The sequence below is a fragment of the Ochotona curzoniae genome, unplaced genomic scaffold (assembly GCF_017591425.1).
Source record: "Ochotona curzoniae isolate NIBS_2020 unplaced genomic scaffold, NIBS_Ocur_1.0 scaffold_4505, whole genome shotgun sequence".
NCBI lineage: Eukaryota > Metazoa > Chordata > Mammalia > Lagomorpha > Ochotonidae > Ochotona > Ochotona curzoniae.
The window spans coordinates 56,070,938-56,094,254 of record NW_024467118.1 but is presented as its reverse complement, the minus strand read 5'-3'; positions in this window follow the sequence as shown (position 1 = coordinate 56,094,254).

The following is a 23,317-nucleotide window of genomic DNA, read 5'->3' as shown; positions in this document are numbered from 1 at the left end:
TTTTAAAATCACAAGCTTAAGAATTCAACAAGTAGTAGAAAGGTCACTGTTCCTCAGGAATTTAGGGCTGAAAGCAATAATCAGACCTCAAGATGTCAATTCCACTCACACGTATTGAGGATGACTTTCTTAGGAGAACAAGCATTATGAAAATGCAAACTATTTCAGATCATGAAGTCTTTTATAATTGTGCCACCACAAATATCTGTCCATGCATATATAAGCCTAAACATATGTTCAGTATAAATGCATTTATTAGATTTACTTGCTAAGTGCAGAAGTCTAGGACTAGCTAGCTAGATGGCAGTAGATGTTGACTATCGTAAACTGACCATAGTTTAAAATGCCCCTCTCATATCCCTCATTCCTATGCCACCATTTTACCAGGGAAATCCACACAATAGTACTTATTGTTACTGCATTCCTTGAAGTTGGGTATGTATTTTTACTTATCTATACTTGATGGTGCCTGGTATTTGTGAAGCATCTGTGAATGTTCAGTGAACAACAGATCTGTAGGTTTTATTAATGCCTTTTCCATACTTGTGAAGGAAAATATCTACACAGTTTATCCCAGTGAGGTGCTACTGCCCTCCTTCTGGTTCAGTAATGTCACTTATTCTTTTCTGTTTTCTTCTTGTCTTGTGATGAATGCTGTCTTGCCTCACTTACTTTGCACATAACCTCTGGGTGACCCTAAATGAGGCTTCACCTATCTGGTACTTTATCTTGTCAAAATTCCTCACATGGTTATCATTCTTTTCTATCTTGACTCACTGTGGGATCCATCGGCAGAGCAGGTACTTAATCCCTCAGATCAATCTCCCCTGATTTTTAATCATTGGATGTCTGACTTCCTTCCAGGGCTGGGTACAGTGCAGCCTTTGTAAGGTTCCCTTGACCTTGGCAGCTTGGGAACAACTGGGGGCCATTTCCTAGAGGCAGCTGAGAGGGGCGTGGATCTTTTCCTCAGAGCTGGGTGCATCACGTGTGTTGTCACTTGGAAGCAAGCGGTAGAGAGCTGTAAACAAATGTCCCCGATGCTGACTGCCTGCATGACCAGACAGTCCTCCGATCTGCAAACAATGCCTACCTTTCAGCTTGGTTGAGTGATAATTATGGGAAAAAATGCAAAGCCTAGGCATTCCTATTTAACTGCCACAGCATGTAATGTGAAGCCAAGCCCAGCATATCACTGAAAGGAACGCGCCTGAATAGCAGACACTTAAAGGGAAGGCATTTTGTCCAGTGTGAAATGTAGGCTCCAAAGGTTCTTAAACCCTGCCAGGCTGTGTGCACAGCAAACTGAGTCAGGCTCTCTCCTGGATTGAAATGTCTACCCAGCTCAAAATTAGATCTTCCAGGAAGAACATTTACCCTTCTAGCCACACCATGGAATCAACCTAACCCTGATTCTGGCCAGGGTATCAGTGCTGTCATTCTCATGGCCAAAGAGAAACAGAGTGGGAGTGATTTTACATAACCATCTGGGAAATGTCCAAATTTAGCACTACTTCAATGCCAGGCACAAGGTTGAGTGCTTGACGAGCAGGCTCCTGTTGAATGCCTCTAATGACGACATTCATCATTCCAGTTTGTGAAGAGACGGCCTTAGGAGCATCCACCTATGAGGCAGCAGAATGAGGGTGGAGAGCCAGTCCTAAGAACAAGGAGGAATACAATGGGAGAAAGGTTTATCCCTAGGCCAATCAACACAGTCTTGGTGACAGGGTGTCTTTTGGCATAGGTCTGTACCTTAAGAAGTTCTTCCAGCTTTAAATTCTTCCAAGGGAAAAAAGAAGTTGGTATCCTCAGGCAACTTTTCTGTCTTCTTTATGAGCATTCATTGAACACATGAAAGTATAAGAGTAAGCATAACTCTCATAGATTGAACATGCATCAGAAATGGATTCCACTTCTTGAGGGAATTTCTATGATGGCCAAACAGCTTCCAACTGCATTTGGAGGGACTGGCTATTTAGCAGCTCTTGGGTGGAGACAAATGTCAGGATAAGATTCCTAAATGCTGAGCTTCTCATGTCCTATGAGGTCACAAAGCCTTGAGGTTATCATCTTCACAAGGCAGAACACTACAAAAGGACTTGCACCTTCACAGTTGTGTCTAGCAATGGTCAGTAAATGGTCAAGCTAAGCACAGGCACATTTCCTTAGTTTAGTGGGTTTTTTACCTTTGTTTCATATTTAAATTGGAAAGACTTAAAAAAAATCCTGAACCCGGAAGAGGCATTTGGTCTGTGGCTAAGACACTGGTTAGGATGCCTTCATTCCATGTCAGAGTGTCTGGTTTGACTCCTGGCTCTGGGTCTTGACTCCAGCTTCCTGCTGATGTGGACCTTGGGAAGCAGCAATGATGGCTCAAGTAGTTGAGTCCCTGTCACCCATTTGGGAGACATGGGTTGTGTCCCTGGCTCCTGGATTTGGTCTGGCCTAACACCTGCCATGTTGGACATGTGGAGAGTGAATCAGCAGATGGGACCTCTCTTTTTCTCCCTCTGTCTTTGCCTGCTTCTCAAATAAATAAATAAAAAATGTTTAATCCTTATTCCTAAAGCCCTGCATGGGCTAGTTTTTCCTTATTGCTGCTAAAACAAAGTACCAAGAACATAGTAACTTAAAGGCAACCAGATTTGTGCTCTGAAAGTTGTAAAGTGTGGTGTGCAAAGAGCTGTATTCATTCTGGAGCCTCTAGGGGACAATCTGCTCCTTGTTTTGAGCTTTTAGCAGCTGCCTGCATTCCTTGGCTTGTGGCCACTTCATTCTGCAAACCAGCGCATGGTATCTTCTCTCTTTTTGTCTGCTCCTTCTGTCCTTCCATCCACTCCCTTACTCTCAGGCTTACATTTTCCTTTTAGAAGAGCCACTGGGTTGCACTGAACTGACCTGGCCAGTCTAGACTCCTCTCCTTACCTCAAGATGTGCAGCTTGAGAGTGTCTTTTACCGTGAAAGGTACTGCATTCACAGGCTGAGAGGGTGAGCTTGTGGCTCTCTTTGGGAGAGCATGCTTCAGTACTGCAATTAGGTCAAGATATTTGGTGGTGGGAACTGGGCGGCAGTTTCCCTCTCCATCAAGGTGTCGCTCATGTGAAGCAAAGTTAAAAAACCTCTCGCCTGAACAATTACTTCATCTTCAGCTGATCCTGCTAATGCCACAATCTGACACTGAAAGCATACGCTCTTGACTTTGTTTTTAAAGGAATCAGTTTGCCACTTCAATTATATTGCTTTGGTGCCTTTACTGTCTTTGAGTTACAGACACTGAAAAATGAGGGGAATTGAACCCAAGCACAGGGACCTGCGACAAGTGTGTCTTAGCCACTCTCTCTGTCATTAAAAATCAAGAGATGAAACTTCCTTGTAAAAAAAAAATGGTCTCCATATGTCAGATAGATAATATCATTTTTTTAAAGATTTATTGTTTTTTATTAGAAAGGCAGATTTATAGAGAAAGACAGAGAAAAGGATCTCCCACCCACTGATTCACTCCCCAAATGGCTGCAATGGCCACAGCTGAGCCAATCCAAAGCCAGGAACTGGATTTTCCAGGTCTTTGTCACGTGTGCAGGGTTCGAAGACTTTGGAGCATCCCCCTAACTGCATTTCCAGGCCACAAACAGAGAGCTGGATCTGGAGTAGAGAAGCTGAGACATGAGTCTGTGCCCATGCGGGGTGCTAACCTCAATCATATCATTCATGTCATGATAGGACTTTGAGACCAAGGGAAATTGCTACAAACTAGATTTACACTAACGTTGAGCTTCTGAGCCACTTCACAGAATTAACTGACCCAGTTGAGGCCCTGGTCTTGTCACATCGTCGCTGCTGATGAATCTGCCCAGTCAGAGTGTAGCTGCACGTCTGAGTGTTCATTTCCTTACTCAGGCTCCCTGCGTTACAGATATTTGTGTAATCTTCTGCTGATCTGTCTTATGTCAGTTTAATTTTGAGGTCTGGCCCAACAGAAAAAAAGAGTTGATAGAGTAAAAGTAAAATTGTGGCTACCCTACACTTTACATGATAATAAGCAAGCAAGCAAAAAAAAAAATCAGTAATTCTCAAGTTAAGAAATGCACACTCCATTTGACATTGACTCTTGTTTCTTTGTTGGATCCATCCTGCAAGTGGATGCTGTTATGACTGATGGGGCAAACTTGGCAAGTCCCCATTGCCTTTCCCTCTTACTGAAAATGCAGCTCTTTTGTGCCCAGAGTGTGGTGACAGGGGAGGAAGGTGTGAGCTGAGTGATGGAAACAGCATCAGTCAGTAGGATTGTGCCCACGCCCCTGGTCGGCTGCTGGAGGACCAGGCAGGTTCATGTTTCCCCAATCGACAGTCATGAGATGTGGAACCCCCAAGGCTGAGGCTTGTACACACTGATCAAATACCTGAAATGAAAATAACAACCCATGCTCAAGCCCCCGACACACACACTCATCTATCCTTCATTTGTGCCTGACTGCTGAACACAGAGGGGAGCTGTGAAAACCATGAAAAGCATGCTTGGGAATCTTGGTGAATCTCCAAGACATGTTAACATTTCTTGCTGTAAACCTATCATCAGCCTGAGTTTACTGCGTTTCACCCAGTGTTAATCCCAGAGCCTTTGGGTAAATTTTTCACCAGAAGAACCCGTACTCACGCTCAGTCTGAAATTTCAGATTTATTGTAGTACTTCTTTTCTTTTCACAGAAGTAGTGAGACAGTCGCAAGGCCTGCAATAACCAGCACGATGCTCTGGAAACTCTGACAGTCTGAAGATCATTTTTTCAGAAGGGAAAATTAGAATTCTAGGATTACCCCGAGATGCCAGATCTCCATTTCTGGATGCTTCTTTCTTTTCTGTTCATGGGGAGCAAATCTTGCTCTTATTGGATGTGAGATCCAACCTGTTTGACAAGTTTTGTCAATTCCTTGTTAGTGTACAGCTAGCAATCATAATTGGAAGGAGCTGGGCAGGTTACCTAAAAGTCATGCTCTCCAAATCTCCTTCACATGTAGAGCCAAGTTTGCAAGGAAAATCAAATGCAAAAATGAACATATCTATATCTATATCTACGTGACAAAATGGAAAAAAATCTTTTATGGCAAGAATTGACATTGTATTTATTTGAAAACCATATTTGTGAAGTTACCTGCTTGCTGAAATGTATTTGTGAACTCAAAAGCAATCCTTGGTGCTGCTGACAAGCAGGGAGCAGGAAATGAGTTAAGTCCCCCATGCACATGTTCCCTTGACCTTCGTGCTGTACAAAGGCTCAGTGTGTGATCCACTTTGAACAGCCTTTTTTTTTTTTTTTTGTAACTTTTCTTGGTAATTTTGCTACTTAAAATGATCCCTTAAAATTTAAATGTAATGGTATTTTTTTTAAGAAAAAACATATGTCCTCCCCCACACTGCTAAAGTACTGTTTAGTTTCAAGGCCAAGGCTCCCACGTATCTTGCAGAGACAAGTGTCGCTTGTGTGTGAGCTCTAGTGCCCTTGGCCACAAGTGCAAACGTTAGCAAATCAACAATATGTAGCAAATAAGATGTCTCTAAACAGAAACATGCGTAAGACAAGGCTTTGTATGAATCTGTTGACAAGATTTGGAGGAGCCTAATCCTGTATTTCCTGTAAGAGCGATGGTTCAGTATTCACTCATTCGGAGCTCTCCTTGATTTTATAAAACACAATGGAGCAAGAGTCAACCACATCTTGTTTGGGAAACTGGATGGATGGTAGCTTCAGTTAGGTGGTAAAACTTGGGAAGAAGTGGCAGATATCCGTCCTTAAAGGGCTGGGGTAGAGATAGAAGGGAGGAGAGGGCAGCAAAGAAAGGAGGGAGAAGCCACAGGCATCAGGGGGTGTGTCTGACCATATCTAAGTAAAGGACTGACCAACATGGCAGCCCCAGCAACAGGGAGATTAGACAAGTGGATGAGGCCAAGAACGTCTAATGCGGACTGATAGTCTCTCTTGTGGTATTGGGACTTTGGGTTCTTTCTCTTGAAATCTCTCTTCAGCTGTGCCTCTCACAGGTGGGGTTTTCTGGTTTGATTTTGTTAATTTTGTTTTTTCCTGGATATCAGAGGAAGTAAGAGAGGTGTTCAAAAAGTTCTTGGAAAATGAGCATGGTCTCTTAACTCCATTTTTTTCATGCATTTTTCTGAATAGCCCTCATCTCTGGGGTTTCCTGACCAGCCGGCCCCCATGACCACCCAGGGGATGAGGTGGTGGTGGTGTTCCTCAGCATGAACCAGTGGAGACAGTCTGATTGATTGTAAAGCAGGCACAAACTTATGCAGACTAAGAAAGGAGCAGACAGAAGGGCGTCTCCTAACAGTTCTCCCACCCAACAATGGCACTGTAAATGACTAGAAGGCACGTCTATCTTTCTGGTTCCTCTAATTATGTCATAGGTCATGTACAACACTGACAGGTAGGCTGTGAGTCATATATACTAACTAGGCTGGCAAGTAACACGGACCACACCTGACTTCTTAGAGTTGCTTATCAAGGAAGTTCCAGCTCAGTTTAACCAAGGACAGAGAAGAAAGACTGGGTTGCAGCCCACTGCTCTCTCCTGTGTGGCCAGTAATCAGGCCAGATTGAGTTCTCAGTTAGCCAAGTCCATTGTCATGGGGCTCCTTGAGGGACATGGTACACCATGTGCTTATGACCTCCCACATGGGCCAGGCAGAGAGATCCAGGGGCCATCACCCACACCGTCTTGGTTTAGGTTCCCATCCTCAGCACAGTGATGTGAGGAGGGAGGTCTCAATTAGCAAAAGGGACCATGACAATGTGGCCTTCCTGGCATTCCAAGACATCATCCCAAGGACTTTGGGTGTGCTGAAACCTTTGTGCTTAAAAATCAGATAGTTTTACCTGACCTTCAAAGTCCTGGGAGCTGTTCTGCTTGAGTCCACGGAGGATATAGCCTTCCCTTTGTGCCCTGCTACCATTTGCATATGATCTTTCTCTGCTTAAACTCTTGCTGAAGCTTGGTGGCCAACAAAATTGTGTTAAGAGGTGCTAGGACTTTTAAGAGCCAGGTCTTGGGGACTCCACCTCTCAACATCCATGAGACTGGGTTTCACTGGTCCAGCTTTTTCTCTCCTGCAGGTTGTAGTTCTTATGTGAATGAAACCAGTTTCTCGAGTCATGTAACCAAACTTGAGCAGGCCATGATATCTTCTTTCTCTATAAATGAACCAGAAACACTCTTGACTTCCAAGCTCTTGAATCTCCCAGGAGTTGAAAGGAAGCGACAGCAATGAGAAGGAGCTTGTTGAGGTAGACACACAGGATCTCACTGGCCCCTCCACGATAGAGGCTGCAGGAAGAGAAACAGAAAGAAGCTCCTCCTTCCCCTGGGCCCAGGCCCTTTCCCAGGCCAAGGGTCTGCAAAGCATGAGTTGTTCTTTGTGCCTTGCCTGGCCTTTTAGTTTCTACTCCAGGCTTTGGGATCCAATAATCCAGATCCACCTCATTCTGTTTCCTGCAGTACATACTCAGGCTGGAATTATAATGTCTGTGTCACAAACACGTTTGCACATTGCTTTCTTTACCTGTTCTGTCAAGCTGCTATCCATTTTTCCCACTTGAGTTTATGTACCAACAACTCCCTATCTGTGACAAGGAAAATGTACATGCTATCCTTAATTGTACTGGATGTAGGTGGAAGCAGAAAAAGAAAAACATTAATATGCAAAATATAGTGGCACTATGCCAGGCGAAGAGGCTCGTCCCACAGTCTCCTAGGAAGATGGATGTTGGAGTCTTTTGAGAACATGAACGGAAGAGACAGAACAGTCAAATATCTGGTCAGTTCTGTAAAACATTGATTAGACTACTTCTTTGACTCAGTCAAATATTCAATTCTGTTTCAATCTGACCAGTGGCTCAGGCTTAACACAGAACAGATGTGACTTATAGGTTTTTTTGTTTTTCTTGTTAATCTATTTTCATTTTATTTTGCAGGAATCCAGCCACTGAATCTAAGGGTATCAGAAAAATGCTTGGGGGGATATTTTTGAGTATCACATATTTCAAAAATTTTGTTCATATTCTTGTATAATACATGCTCAGTAAGCTGATGGATTCTTTATACTCAGGAAGATAGAAGCATTATCCTTTAACTTTTAACCATAATTTTCCCTAAGGCATATTCTAAATTATCTTTAGCAGATTATGAATTAAATTATTATCCCTTTCCATATTTCATATTTAACATTTTGGGGAGAGCTCAATGTCTGTCAGGTCTATTTGGGTTGCACATGTAATTCTTCTTCTTTTTTATTTGATGGTCTTTACATAGTTGATTAGGGCTCAAAGGGCCAAGGGCTTCAGGAAAGTGGATGAGACCATTGTTTCCACATTTTCTTTTTATGTTTCTGTATCTGGGAGAAGGGAAGAGACAGAGGGAGAAGCCACACCCACCCTCCCAACCATCCTAGAGTCTCCCATGTGGGACAAGCACCAAGGGCACTGCTCAAGTGTTTCAATGGTTCAATTATTCTGAATTGCTGTCAATTTCACCATTCCAAGCATGATGAAATCTCTCCAGAATCCACAGGCTGACATAGTCCACCTTAGTATCTCATTGCCCCGATTTTCACTGTCAAAACTTGGCTCGGGTAGTTGATCAATTTGCTCTGTCCTCCATCTTCTGTTGTGGTACCAGGTGTCCTATGCAGACTCCAATGTACTACATATCCTCCAGGTGCACCTGGATATGCTGTCCACTCTGTCTGAGCCACTGAAGAAGCCCAGCTCTGACACTTGTATTCCATGGTCAGACCATGGAGCCTGCAATTCTCTTCCTGGTTGAGGTTCTCAGTTTAGCAGTTAGATTGGGGGGGATCCTCAAAGAAACTTCATCTGAAATGATCCCAGACTTGATTCATGTGTGCTTGCTAGTACAGGGTCCGGCACAGACTGTCCCCCAAGTCAGGCTATGCACAAGCTGATGGTTGCAATTGCTGGGTTAGTTCTGCCTCCAGCCCTGTCTTCTACATGAACTGATGAGTGTTGCAGCCCAGCCCAATCCTGCCCACCACACACTTAGCATTCATGCAAACCAGTGGGAGCTGAAGCCTAGTCAGAGTGACTCACAATAACCCCCACCTGGCCTGCCCCCTTCCCTGGTTCCCATGCTTGCCAGTATGTACAGCAGACTGGTCCAGTCTGTCCCACATTCCATTCAGCTCTCATACATGTCAATGGGCACTGAAGCCTAGTTCAACCCAAGCAGCCCCACTATCCAGCCCACACACCTGTCGACGGGTGCCACTCTCTGTCTAACCATGCCTGCCCCAGTCCAGGTTCTCATGCTCATCATAAGTGGCAACCCATGAGGGAGGTACTCACTGTTTCTCTACTGGGCCCACTCCCGGATTCTGTATTCTCCAGGGGGTTCTGCAGTTTGACAGAATTAGCCCCCAGTGCCAGCATCTGCCAGCTGATGCTGTGACAGAGCCCAACCAACCCACACCCACTCTGACTTACGCTTGTACCAGTAGGGACAGTCAACTCAGCCTGACTTTTCCCTGATCTAGCTCACATGAGGCCAACTGGTGTTATAGCTCTGCCAAGTCTGGTCTACATCAAACCCAACTCATGCTCTCCAGTGGGAGTGGTGATCCAGCAGGGGAGTCCCATGCCGCCCGCCCATCTTTGCTCCTTCCTCACTGTGTCTTGCGTTTGCTGATTGGGTGCCACAGCCTGGTCTGGCCTGGCCTGCCTCACCTCAGCTTTTGTCAGTGGGTGCTGTAGCCTGTCCGAGCCCAGCCCACCCCCTATTCCGGCTCAGGTTGGTAGAGGCAGCCTAGCCAAGCCAAGCTGGCACCCAGCTGCCCTCATGTGTACTGGCATGTGTGGCAACCAAACCCACCCTGACCCACACTCCATTCTAGTGCTTCAAATTGCCGGTGGGCGATAGGAACTGGCTCTGCCTGATTTGCTCCAGACCTGTGCCAAATGTATGTGACTGGTTACTGTTCCTAGGCCTGGTCTGGGCTGCTCTCTATCATGGTTCTTGTGCTCACCTGCAGGGACTGTATCCTGACAGGAGTTTCTCAGCCTCCTCCATCAGAACCTCTTCCAATGCCAGATCTTGTGCACATGAGTGGGTCCACTGGGCAAACCCTACTCGGTTCACCTCCTGACCTAGCAAGAACAATGATCTCTCCTTGACTGGCCTTCTAATAGCTGTGGAATTTAGCTAAAAGTCTTTACAGGATGATGTGAATGCCACTCCTAGACTTGTCTTTCTTTCCACTCCAGTATTTTCCAGAATATAGGAGCAGAGGGATTAAAGAGTGAGCTTTGGACGAGTCCTGTAGCCCTGGTGGCCTGGCAGTGACAGGTGCAGCTAGCTTGGCATTAGTGATGAAACAGATGGTTGGGAGGTAAAACTCTCTGGGCCAGGGATCAGTTCCTTACCATCTTCCTGCCCCCGCCACCACTGCAAAGGAGACTTGGCCTTGTGGCTCTCAGATCCAATCTTGGTGCTGATCAAGGTGCTAACAGTCATGCATGAGATTCTGATTCTTCACCTTTCTTCTCAGCCACACTCTGTTTTTCATCTGAACCTTAGCCCCACAAAGACTCTAATCACATTTTTTTACTCAACATTAGGTGGTCCAGAGGGACCTGTCAGGCAGGAGTATTTGATATCTTGTTTGGAGACTAAGTCTCATCTTCTGGAATTCAATCAGAAGTCTGCAACTGCTTCTCAACAGAGCAGACAAGTTCTTCCATTCTGTCCATGGCTCACCAGAGGTGCAGACATCAGATCTTCAATCCTACTTTTTAATATCCAATTATTTCCTGAACTATTAGCCTCCCTGACACCCATCTCCCTCCAATTCAGCCTACACAGATCCTGATTTTTCTTCCTCAACCACAACTTTCATCATTATTCTTCCCCTGATTAAGAGTTTCAGATAGCTCCCACTGCCCACAGAGTAAAGATGGTACTGTTTATTTCACCTGTCACTACAACCCTTCACAATTTGGCTTAACTACTTTTCTCAAGACTTCTCTTCTACTTCCTAATTAATCTTCTTTTCACTCATTTCTCCCTGCGGGATGCTCAGAGCATACTTAGAACATGCTTTCCCCTGGGTTTTTGCTTGCAAATGTTGCCTCCAATCTTGGGCTGCCTCTTGCATGCCATCATCTCTCTATTAAGCGTGCTTCTAGAAACAGACCTTTGTCCAACTAGGCGATCCCTAATCTACTCAGCCCAGGGTGATCTTTTCTCACTGCTTTGAATTTACTAAGGCTTCCTTGAGCTTTTAACTGGTGTTCCTGGCCATGGCAGTGGGAAGTTCTTGGGGAGCACAAAGATGATAGGAAAGCTCTCAAGTAAAGACACACTTGGCATTGATGCTAACAGAAGGGATGTTTCCTCAACAGCCAAGCTGCTTTGTTTGTGCTAATTCCAATTTGTTTTCTAAAGCAAAAGAGCTAAGATGACTTCTTTCCATGTAAAGCTGATGCCTTTGCCTTCTGGGAGCTTGTGTTCTGAGCTTTTTGTATTGAGCTCTTTTGCATTGTGTCTCCTAATCCAGAGACAGAGTCTAGTCCTAGTGTTACCCCCTACCACCATCTCCACACTATACCAGGATCATGAGCCAAACTGACTGGTCCAACACAGGACCATGAGCCACACTGGCTGCTCATTCCTGATTTAAGCTTATGACCTTAGCTTCATCAATAGGTTTATCTGATTGCATGAACCACGAGGTGTCAAATCGCTGTGGCATTTGCACTAGAGAGAGCCTTTGCATGTCATAAAGGAGAGTCTATACTTTCTAATACCATGGCAGGAGAAAGTGACAATTTTATGTTCGTGAATTTTATTGTCTCTTACATGCTCTATATTTTAAAATGTTTTATCTAATATTTAAAGATATTCTGGGAGCTATTATTACTGGAGAATAGAAGGTTAAGCGATCATGTGCAACACCAGCCTGCGATATCTGAGTGCCAGTTCTAATTGCACCTGCTCTACTTCTGATCCAAGTCCCTGTTAATGCGCCTGGGAAAGGAGTGAAAGATGACTCAAGCACAAGCACCCCTGCGACCCACATGGAGACCAGGATGGAGTTCCTGGATCTTGATTTTTGGAAGTGAGCCTGAGATCTTTCTCTCTTTCTTTCTCTTTTCCTGTTTCCTTTCCTTCTTCCCTTTCTATCACTCCACCTGTCAAAGAAATAAGTAAATTTTTTTGAAAGAAATATTTTAACAATTAAATAATGTGAGTTGAATGAAGAGCATAAAAAAGAATATAAAAGCATTCATAATCCCACTGCTGGGAGAGAACTAAGCTTAACTAATTTTTAGAAATCAGAGCCATGCTGTGTTTATACTGTAAACGCCTTCACCCCACAACATCATTTGTTTATATATTAATAATTACTAATATTATAATGTATATTAATTATATTAATACTTACTTTTATTTAAAAATGTTACCTCTAAAATTAGTATGACAAAGTGAAAGCATCAAGTGCCCTGGGAGGAGTTTCCCAAAACTGTGTCAGAGTTCATGGTGACTCTCCAGCACCTGAGTCAAATTATAAGATCTCTGGATTGTGCCAGTTGTCCACGAAGGGAGGAAAAATTTCTAGAAATGGGCTGAGCATCCCTGATCTGAAAATCTTACATTGCTTCAAAATGCAGAAGTGTTAGAGGATCAGAATGATGCCATAAATGAATTTCATGTTTGGAATTGGATCCCATCACCATAATATCTTACTGTATATGTTCAAATATTCAAACCTCCAAAGTATATCTGGTCCCAAGCATTTCACATGAAAGACATGCGATGTCTACTTAGAAATGTGTTAACGGCATGTTTTACTTCTCAGTCCTCTAAGTTCAGTAAGATAAAGCCAGAGCATGCTAGCAGCCCTGTAATAGTGGCCAGATTTTCTGTTTATCATTTACATTTTTAACATTGATTTTTTTCTCTTTAATCAACCATCGATAGCAAGATTTTTAAAAAGATTAGCTTTTGGAGTTTATTATTAAGAAGTTTTAGTTTGGTGACTAAAGTTTTCCTTAACAACCACGATGAATTCAACAGCTGATTCATACTTTAAAGATTTAATCATATCAACATTTGACCTATAGTTAATGCAGGGAGTTTTGACTTATAGCTTAAACACAGAGACTTTTGACCTGTGGCTTATACATGGAGATTTAAAAAAAAATTTTTTTTTCTAAATCCATCCCAACCACCATTTTCCTCATTTTCCTGTTGGTTCTAATTAGATTCATGCCTGTATCATGTTCTGTGGTCTGAATATTTGTTCTATAAAAATGCAAAGCTTAGTCCCAAAGTTTCATGTTAATGTTACCAAGAAGGAAAGGACTTCATTCCATTGCAGTGTCTGAAAGTGGGAATGCTGGGATATGATTAGAATCTAGTCAGCAGGATGGAGCCCATGAGGGAATCCTGGAGACGTTGCATGCACGCTGCTCTATGTTCGCTTGAGACTCTGCCTGAAGAACTCCCTTATCGGAGCCTTAACTGGAGGGGCTGCCTAATCCTCCAGGACTATGAGGCAAAGTAAATATCTTTTTTTTTTGTTTTTTTACTTCTTTATTATTATTACTATCATTTCATAATACAGTTCCACAGGCCCTGGGATTTCTCTTACCCCTCCCCAAGTCCCCTTTCCCTTTCCGGTGAGCTCCCCCATATTATTAGTGTAGTATAGTTCTTCATACACAGCCATGTGTCCATCATTGCAGGCATGGACAATGGCAGGGAGTCCAGCATCCTATTGTCAAGATACAGTAAACAGTTTCATTGGTATCCCATCTTTGATCTGGAAGTAGAGATGCATACTGCATTGTATCCTCACATCTGGATATGATAGTTTCCATTACATAGTTACTATACATCCCCTTAAATGAAAAGTCACAAAACAAAATCAACAACAGGAAGAAAAAAAGGAATTAAAACCAGCATGAAGTTAAATAACATGCTACTGAATTACTAATGTGTTGCTGAAGAAAGAAAAAGAAATCAAAAATCTTGAAGCAAATGGTGCTGCTGTATGATTTATAAGTCAGTGAAGAATTTAATGAGAAAGTATTTTGAAGAGATGAAACTAAAAAAAAAAAATCAAGATCCATGAGATATAGTTTCCACTGATCTTTCTTGGTGAAATGTGTTCCTGTAGGCAACAAATAGATAGGTTTTGTTTTTTTAATCCAGTCTACCAATCTATGACATTTGGTTGATGAGTTTAATCAATTTACATTCACAGGTAATGCGAATGGGTGGTAATTTGGTTCTGTCATTTTAGCCTTAGGTTTTTAATTGATTTAGTCTTCCTTTGTTAATTTACTGAGATGTTCTTCACATTTGTCTTTGGTTTTGATGGGTGCTATTCCTCTTCTCTGTCAATAGAACATCTTTGAGAATCCTTTGTAGGGCAGGTTTGGAAGAGGCATATTCTTTGAAGTTTTCTTTACTGTGGAAGAATTTTATTTCATATTCAAAGACAAAGGCAAGCTTTGCTGGGTATGTTATCCTGGACTGACAATTTTTTGCTTTTAGAATCTGGAATATGTCACTCCATTCTTTTCTTTCTGTAGTTTCCTGTGAGAGATCTCCTGTGAATTTAATTGGCATTCCTCTATATGTCAGTTGATTTTTTTCATGTGCAAATTTAAGGATCTTTCCTTAAGTTCAGTTGAAGAGAGCTTGAGTATCATGTGTCTTGGTAAAGATTGCTTTTGGTCAACCATGTTGGGAGTTCTGTGGATGTTGTTTCCCAATTCTTTCTCTAGATTAGGGAACTTTTCCTTCAATAGTTCAGGGTTTTGATTCAGACTGGATTGCATGGTGACTTCATTTGCTAATTTCTGGTGGACACTGCCATCACCAAACTTCGCTAATAAAAATTCCTTCATACATTCTAGACTTGCCTGGTATGAAAGTTTTTGCACCCCACAATAGAAAGAGGATCCAATCATTCTCAGAAATTATTGGTTCACTCCTCATTTTAGAGGGGCTAACCTGACTGTACTTTTGTGAGCACACTAGCAACTTCAGATTTCCCTTCTCAGCCAGTGCTACAAACAAACAAACAAAAACCAAACACAGCTAATAATACCTCATTTAAGAGTAGATTTTGAGTTTGTGGTTGGGAGCCAGCAATAGTGCCTGTCGTATGGTGAGAAGAACGAGCCAATTAATCCTCAGTTGGGTTCACAGCAAATTTGGTTGCAGTAGGAGTCTGGAGAGGAGACAGGAAATGGTAATGAAATGAAAAGCACATTTGCATAAATGCGTGTATTTTCCCAAAGCTCTATGTGAGTGTAGTGAACACATGTGTTCTGAGAAAATCCCTGGTGTGTTCCAGATCCCCTCCCCACAATCCCCTCCCATTTCCTTCTCCTGCTCTTGAGCAAGCTTTGTGAAACCTCCCAGAGTAATTCTTATTTCCCGAGGCCCAGGGAGAGAACTGGAAGGAGATAGCAATTGCTTACAGGCACCTACTGGGAGGAGCCTGGCCCAGCTGGGAACCTCCTGCTCTGCCAACTGTTTAGACAAGGTTTGGAAGAACTCAGAGCATTCAGAGAGAAGAAACAAGACTGGCAGCATCCTGGATGGAATAGGTTTGTCTGAGTTTTCACATCAGGTACTAGGGGCATCAGGCTTTTGGGTTCATAGGGAAGCGTGGGGCTATCCCCCTCTTACTTTTCACAGATCCAGGCTCTTGATCTGGCAAACAAGTCTGAGAACCACAGGCCTTGGCCTTGCCAGGCTTGTTCTTGTCTGGGTGTATGTCTGGAGTCAGCAAATGGTGGCTCATGGGTCCTCCCTCTATCACCAGTTGCTTGTTTTAAAAGTTTATGGGACACTGCACCGTCTTACTGTATATGGCTGCTGTCATCTTATAGAGGTACAGTTGAGTATTGCAGGATTGCAGAACCTGCAAACTTTGCCATCTGAATCTTTAAAGTCTGACCTCTGTTCACCCAACCCACTTGCATTTTCTTACAGAGACAAGGCGTTTCTAGCATCTCCCCTTTCCTAGGTTTCTTCATTGTCCCCTTGGCTAACTGCCCTCCCCCATAAGTGTACACTGTAGGCATTAGTTAATTACTCCAGGAAGGATTATTTGGGCTGTCGATTGAACTATGTGGTCTAGAGGGATCAGGATCATGCATGATTAACTTAATATCTTTGGGGCTCCTATGCTGCCTGACACAAAACAGGCCCTCAGTGATCCAGTATACACGTTCAGATGCAACATTCCATCATACTTCAATCAAGGCCATGATCACAGATGATCATAAATCAGTGGTATAGGGAAGCATGCACTTCACTGCGCATCACCTGCTGTCTGCCCACATGACCATTGCCAGGCCTGACTCAGTCTCCATCCTAGGGGTTCAGTCAGAAATGGCAAGTGAACCACATTCTGATTCTGGCTTTAATCTCTTGAAGTCTCAGCAGGAACCCCTTGGGTTCCTTCACAGAAAGGCCCCAGGGCCACTGACAGAAATGTGCTGTGCTCTCTTCACAATGCCAAAGGCAAGTTCTCTCTTGGGCTTCCCTAGAACAGCTTTGATTCTGGGATCTATTAGATACTCTCGCCCTAAGCTCTGCCTTCATATTCCATAAAGGATCTTTCTATTTTGGGCTGAATTGCCAGAGATATAGCTAATGTGGAAAATTGATTTCATGAGGCATTCACTAGGGAAATGTCTAGGTATGAATTTCTCAGTGTAAAATGCTGAGCATTTATACATGAATATGTATGAGTACAATTTACTGGAGCATCTAATGCTGAGGGAAAAAAATGCCTGTAGCTAAATTGTATCTCATACTACAGTGTGCGATTGCAGAAGGTTTGTTCATCTTTACTTTTAATCCTAGCTAAATAATGATCTAAGGAGAGACAATAAAGGAGATAAGGATTTCTGAGCAAGTATAGAAAATGATCTCAGAGGTATTTGGATAGGGTAACTCATTTTATAATTGACTTGTGGTCCAAACCTAATTCATGCATTATGACTAATTCATATTTGACTTTTCAAGCAACTGTACCATTTGGTATGAAATAAGATCTTGTTTTATCAAGAAAATAAGTGTACTTACTTCAGCTGAAAATGACTCTTGGGGGGCAGGGTTTGATTTGGGTGCTACTGATTTGCATATACATGGACATTAAATATCCTCATCCTTCAGTAGCTGAGGGCATTAGATCCAGGATTCTTCTCAGATATCAAAATCCACAGATGTTCAAGTCCCTATGTATGCACATGCTTACTGCAGGTGCAACCATTGTGCAACCAGCCACACTTTTGATCTCTGGTTGATTGAATCCACATTGAAAAATGCTGAAAATAAGATAGAGACCACTGTAACCACGACGCGGCTTTTGCTGGCCCTTGGATTCTCTTCTTCTGGTCTTTGTCATTTCAGACACCATGGTCACTAGAAATTGAAGAGACGGGATAGTTTGTCTAATCCAAAATTTTTGTTTTACAGGTGAGAGAGCCAACGTGAGAGGGGAAGTACTTGGCCAGAGGTCACTAGAAAATTTCAGGATTGAGATCTGAATCTACCTGCCTGACTTGTAACATGGATTCTCTTTTATGTGTCATCATGTCTCTGAGGAAGTATAGACAAGAGAGCTGAGAATATGAAAACTGCCACCAGTCACAGTAACAGACTTGAAGTAGTGGTAAAGGGCATAGTTGGCCAGGAGATAAATGACTCCATTCACAGTACTTTCTGAGTATCTCATTAAAAAAAAAAGTTGAAAAATGTGAATTCCAATTACTCATGAAAGCTACAGTGTGGTGGCTGAACTAAAATTCTATTCGTAATGCTAATGACCCTGAACAAGCCGGGACTATCTCCAGAATGAAAGGCATTCCATGAAATAGCCCAACCACACATAAAATTAAATTAGCTGAATGTTTTAATGCAGGGATTTTAAAGTTAGGGATTCTTGAACCATTTGAAACCTTGCAGAAGTCCAGCCTAATTGGCCTGGTTCTATTTCTTAGTATAGCTGTGGCATTAGAGGAATTCATGGACTCTCGCTGCACTTCATGCTTTTGTATTTCATTAATAGAATATTTTAATTTTAGATACTGTTAGAAATAAACATTCTTATTAGGATTCTAGAGAAATAAGCACTCTCCAACAGGTGCCTTTGCCACCATCTGGCATCTCCAACTCCACCTAATAAGTATGAGAATTCTGAGAGCAGTCAGAGCTGCAGTGTGCAATACATTGTACATGAACCTGATGTCGCCTTGTCACAAGTAGATGATGCACCAGCCATAGGGTGTGCAGGAGGCATTGAGGCCCACTAGCAGGGGTACATGTAATATGGGGGAGAGAAAACTTGTCCCATTGTTAAGTAACCCCTCAGCTCCAAGGAGATTCAGACTCTTTGCCTGGCAGTGTGCCTCGTATCTGTGTAGTGCTAAGGAACATTCTGAGTATCATCGATAACAAAGAGAGAGATGCAGATAACGGCTTGTGCTAGCTCTGCAACATTTAAATCAGGGCAGTAAAACTTGGCAATCTGAAAGGTCAGAAGTTTGTCTTGACTGTTATGGCAGCCATCCATGAGTTGCTGCCCCCGAATAAAGCTCCCTGAATCAAGAATGTTTTGGGGTTTCACCAGAGTTGACATTTCAGGCTGTGTATGCCTGTGGCAACTCATCTCTGTCCTCATCATTCTTAGCTATTAGGAAATTTCAATTCCTGCTTCCAAGTCATGGCACAGGTTGACTGGTAGCTCCCTGTCTCATAGAGTCCTCTGCACAGCAACTGATGTTAATTTTTATTCTCAGTAAATTCACTTCTAAATCATTTGACTTTGGATGGTTTCTTTTACTCCTTAGACATGTTCAATCACAAACTATAAGGCTAGATTAGAGATCTCTAAATCTCCATCTAGTTTTCCCTTCTAGTTTATACTTGTCAAGGAGTATTCCCTGAGATGATCTATATTTTTAAAGTATACATAAATTATTTCACAGGGGTTTGTATGCCTATTGGGGGAAGATTAGCAGAAAAAAATGAATTCATTGCATAAAGGTAGAGGAAAAGACATGACAGGATCCGTGGTGTGCACTGCAATGTTCTGTATTAGTCAGCATTTGGAAGCAGTGTTGCCAGCTCCCCAGGCAGTCTTGGAGCTGATCAAATCCTGCAGAGGAAGCAGCTGCCTTCTCAGGCTGAGGTCTGTTCTAGAAAATCCTTCCTTTTCCCTCTTTCTTTCAGGTGAGGGGGTGGGAGAGGAAGTGGAGGGCTGGTGATAAAAAGGCCTGGGATAGACGACAGTGAGGTCTGATGGGAATGAACCGACATTCCTGCTCCCCTCCCACCAGCTCCCACTCTAGGCAGCATGGAAGGTAGAATCATCTCTGAGGATCTGGCTCTTAGGGCCATTTCATCCCTGACAGCCAACTTGTGGCAAAGGCTGTTCTGGTTTGCAGAGATTCCGTACAACAGACAACCTTGCAGAACCATGTCACATGGCTTCTCTCTATGTCAGAGCCAAGCTGCTGTTGGGACGCCAGAGTTCATCTCTGTTTTTTCCAATGCCAAAAGGTAGAGAACCCACGGGATCATTGGCCTTCATCACACAGAAGGCTCACCCAAGTCCTTTTCCATCCTCACTTCAAACATCCAAACAAGCCAAGCCAATCCATCCTATCTCCCTCCCAAGATACCCCAAGGACATAAAGCAGGGCCCCAAGAACTTGTCAAAGAAAATGTTACTCCTGACATACACTTTCCCCTATTTGTGAATTCTCCTCTCTTCTACCTAGCCCCTTTCTGTCCCGCAGACTTAAACTGGGGCCTCACCTATTCATTCTGATCATGTTAAGATGCAAAGTATATTTTTACCCTCAAGTAATTGTAAAATGCAGGATGGTGTCTACCTCTGGTCCATGCCAGGAAAGAAAACCAAGAAATACTGGCATCAACATTAGGATTGGACATGATCAAGAACTTCTATGAAAGACAACAGAGGGGTCAGTCCCATGAGTTGTGGCCCAGAGAGCTAGGCTGACTCCAGCAGCGACATTGGCAACCCATGTCAGAGTACTGATTTGAGTCCCAGCTGTTCTGCTTCCAGTGTGGCTGCCAGTTGATGTGCCTGGGATGGCAGCAGAGGATGGTCCAGATCCTTGAGTCTCTGCTTCCCATGGAGGAGACCAGGATGGAGTTTAGGGATCCTGGATTCAGCCTGAACCTGCCCTGACTGTTGTGGTCAATGAAGGAGTAAACCAACAGATGGAGGGTCCTTCTTTTGCTCCCCTCCTTATTCATATCCACAAACAGATCTTGTAGAGAAAAGACAAGAGACAGTGAAACAGCTCATTGATGACCGTGAGTGCTGATGAATGATGATTACAGGTGCTAAAACAAAGAATCATCCACTCCTTCCTTTGCCTGGAAGTGGGAGTCATTCTGGGGGAACTGTGAATAAGCAGTCACATCGTCCTCCCCTCCCCCCCCTTCCCCACAGGGGGAGTGTACTTGGCCATAGGGAACCTGGGAGGCAGCCCTTGAAGTAATGAATAACACCTCATTAGTCTCCAGCTCTGTCTTGCTCTTTCTCTCCTTTTCTGTGGAAGAATATTAAAGTGCAAGCTTAGCAATAACTACTATGTATCTCTTCTCCTTGACAGGGCAACTTAAAAATGCCTTTCACATCACAGGAACAGGCGGCGACTGCTTTCTTTCATGATCTGCGTTAAGGGGAATATCTGGCTGTAACATTTGCCTAATAACTATGCTGTGTTTAGTAAATTCATTCCATCGCAGCTAGTTCCTATCTACCAGTACAGCTTTCCTAGTGTTGTCATTGGTATGTAGCTACTGCATTCACAATTTGACTACTCGGTTGAATATAATATATAACCCCTTCATTTGTGTCAATCTAATCTCCGTATAGCTTTCACCATCTGACTGAGATCTTCATTCTTGGTGTAAAATTAAAGTCATTTTTTAGAATTTTGCAATTGGATCTATGGATTGTGACATTTATATAGTTTGAAGCTAGAAGATGAAGGTATTTGAAAATAATAATAATAATAATAATAATAATAATAATGTTGCTGCAGTACACTGAGATGGCTAAATCCAAAACAATGTTCTAAAGCAATTACCATTTTGTTTATTTGAGAGGCACAGAGACGAGCACAGAGTTCCCAACTGCTTGTTTACTGCCTGAATGCCTGCAGTGGAGGGGATGGCCCAAACTGGGGGATTACAATCTTTGCCTCCCTTTGGGCAGCAGGAATCCAGTGGCTTGGGTTGTCAGTGCTGTCCCCCCAGCATCTGTACCAGCGGCAAGAAGCAAAAGCCGGAAATGAGGCACTGCAGTTGGCACGTGAGTGTTTCTAACTGCTAGGCTAAAGGCCCACATGGGGCCAAGCAATTTTTATGTTTTTGAGATTCAGAATAACCACCAGTTAAATTTCAAAATGCAAACATATTAAAAACGCAAAAGTAGTTCTGTACAAAAGTTTTAAAGGTACTTTTTCTTCAATGTTAAATCCATAATTGTGACTGCTACAAAAGTGCTTATTTAAAAATTTGTTTATACATGCGTTGAAGATTAAAGTGTGTCAAATGAACACTTTTCTTTTTAGTAGGTTTTATGTTATGTTTGTGTACTTTAGTGTGCTTAATTTCTTGACTCTCACTGGAATTTTTCACAACAAGTCAGAAAGATTTTTGCAAAAATACCTAGTGGTAAACCATTCATGTCTAATCTTCTAGTAGGAAGGCAAATTAATTATCTTTTCATAGCTATTTGGAGTGGCAGAGCCCAGAAAGAAATTTTTCATTTTGTTATAGTTTAAGTATCTGGGGTTGACTGACTTCTAAACAAATTCATTTTTATTCTTACGATTATCCATTAGCATCCTTCACATTAAAGATAGCTTTACTAAAGGGAGGCATTTGATATAGTGATTAAGACGCCAGTCAGGACGTCTTCTTCCCTTCTTTGAATGCATGGGTTTGGGTCTTGACGCCAGTTCCCAACTCCAGCTTCCTGACAATGCAGACCCTGGGAGGTAACAGGTGAAGGAGCAAGTAGTTGGTTCATGGCCACCTGCATGAGAGACCTGCCTTGGGTTTTCAGCATGCACCTTAGAGGAGCAAGCCAAGAAATGAGAGCTGTTTCTGTATCTCTTTCACTCTCACTCAACCTGCCTCTCTCCATTTCTCTTTCAGACTCTTGTCTCTCTGCTTCTCAAATGTTTTTTTGACATGTAAAATAAATTGTTTGGTGTCACCCATCCTATTCCATCACCACATATTCTCTGCCTTCTAAATATTTCTGGCAGCAATCAGTGCTCAGCATTTTGTTTGACAGCAGAAGCTTCTGTGTTTCCATGGTGTGTTTAGGGCGGTCTCATTTAGTTCCAGGAGCCCGTTCTCTCCACTTCATAGCTGCTCCTTTGTTTGGGAAGCTGGAATGTATTTTAGAGGGAAGATGCTATTTTACAACAGAATGACATTTCACCTTGCTACAATGGTCAAGATCATGTGAAAAGCCATGACCATTGGAAATCTCTCGTCTTTAACCCTCTTCTAGAGTTCAGCACATTTTTGCAGACTGAGAGAGACGATAGGACGTTATCGAGATTGAAATTTTGACATTCATCCGCACATGATTTTTCTGAAATCTGCATACATTGCTACACAGCAATAGTATGCTTCTGCATACAATATTTCCCAATATAATGAGGCAATGAAACTTATGCTAATAAGTTCTCACGTTTAAAGAAATAAGTGTAATAACCTGTGAATACCAACATAGAGTTTACCTAACAAATAGATTTAAATGTTTATGTATTAAGTAAAGTCATTGCACTAAAATGAGGCTAGATTAGAGCAATTTAGTGAGTCAATTAGCATCTGTGCTAAGAAAATTAGGGGATTGATGGCTGAGCTGCCCTAGCAGGGATCCAGGACTTGCTAACCGAGAGTCTTGGCAGCTGTCCCAGTCTTCTTTCAATTGTTGTAGCAGAATATCCAAAACTGGGTGATCCAGATGGAATAAAAAAGTTTATTTTAGCTCAGGGTTCTGAAGACTTGGTAGTGCAAAGACACAGCACCAGCATGTGAAGCTTCCAGAAAGGGTCCTGTGCTACTTCAATGTATGATGGAAATCAGAAGGACAGGCTGGAGCACATAGAAGGGGGAAATATGAGGGCAGCCTCATTTTTAGAAAATCAATTCCCGGGAGAAGAAACTCACTTCCTGAGAAAAACATCTACTCTATGTAAT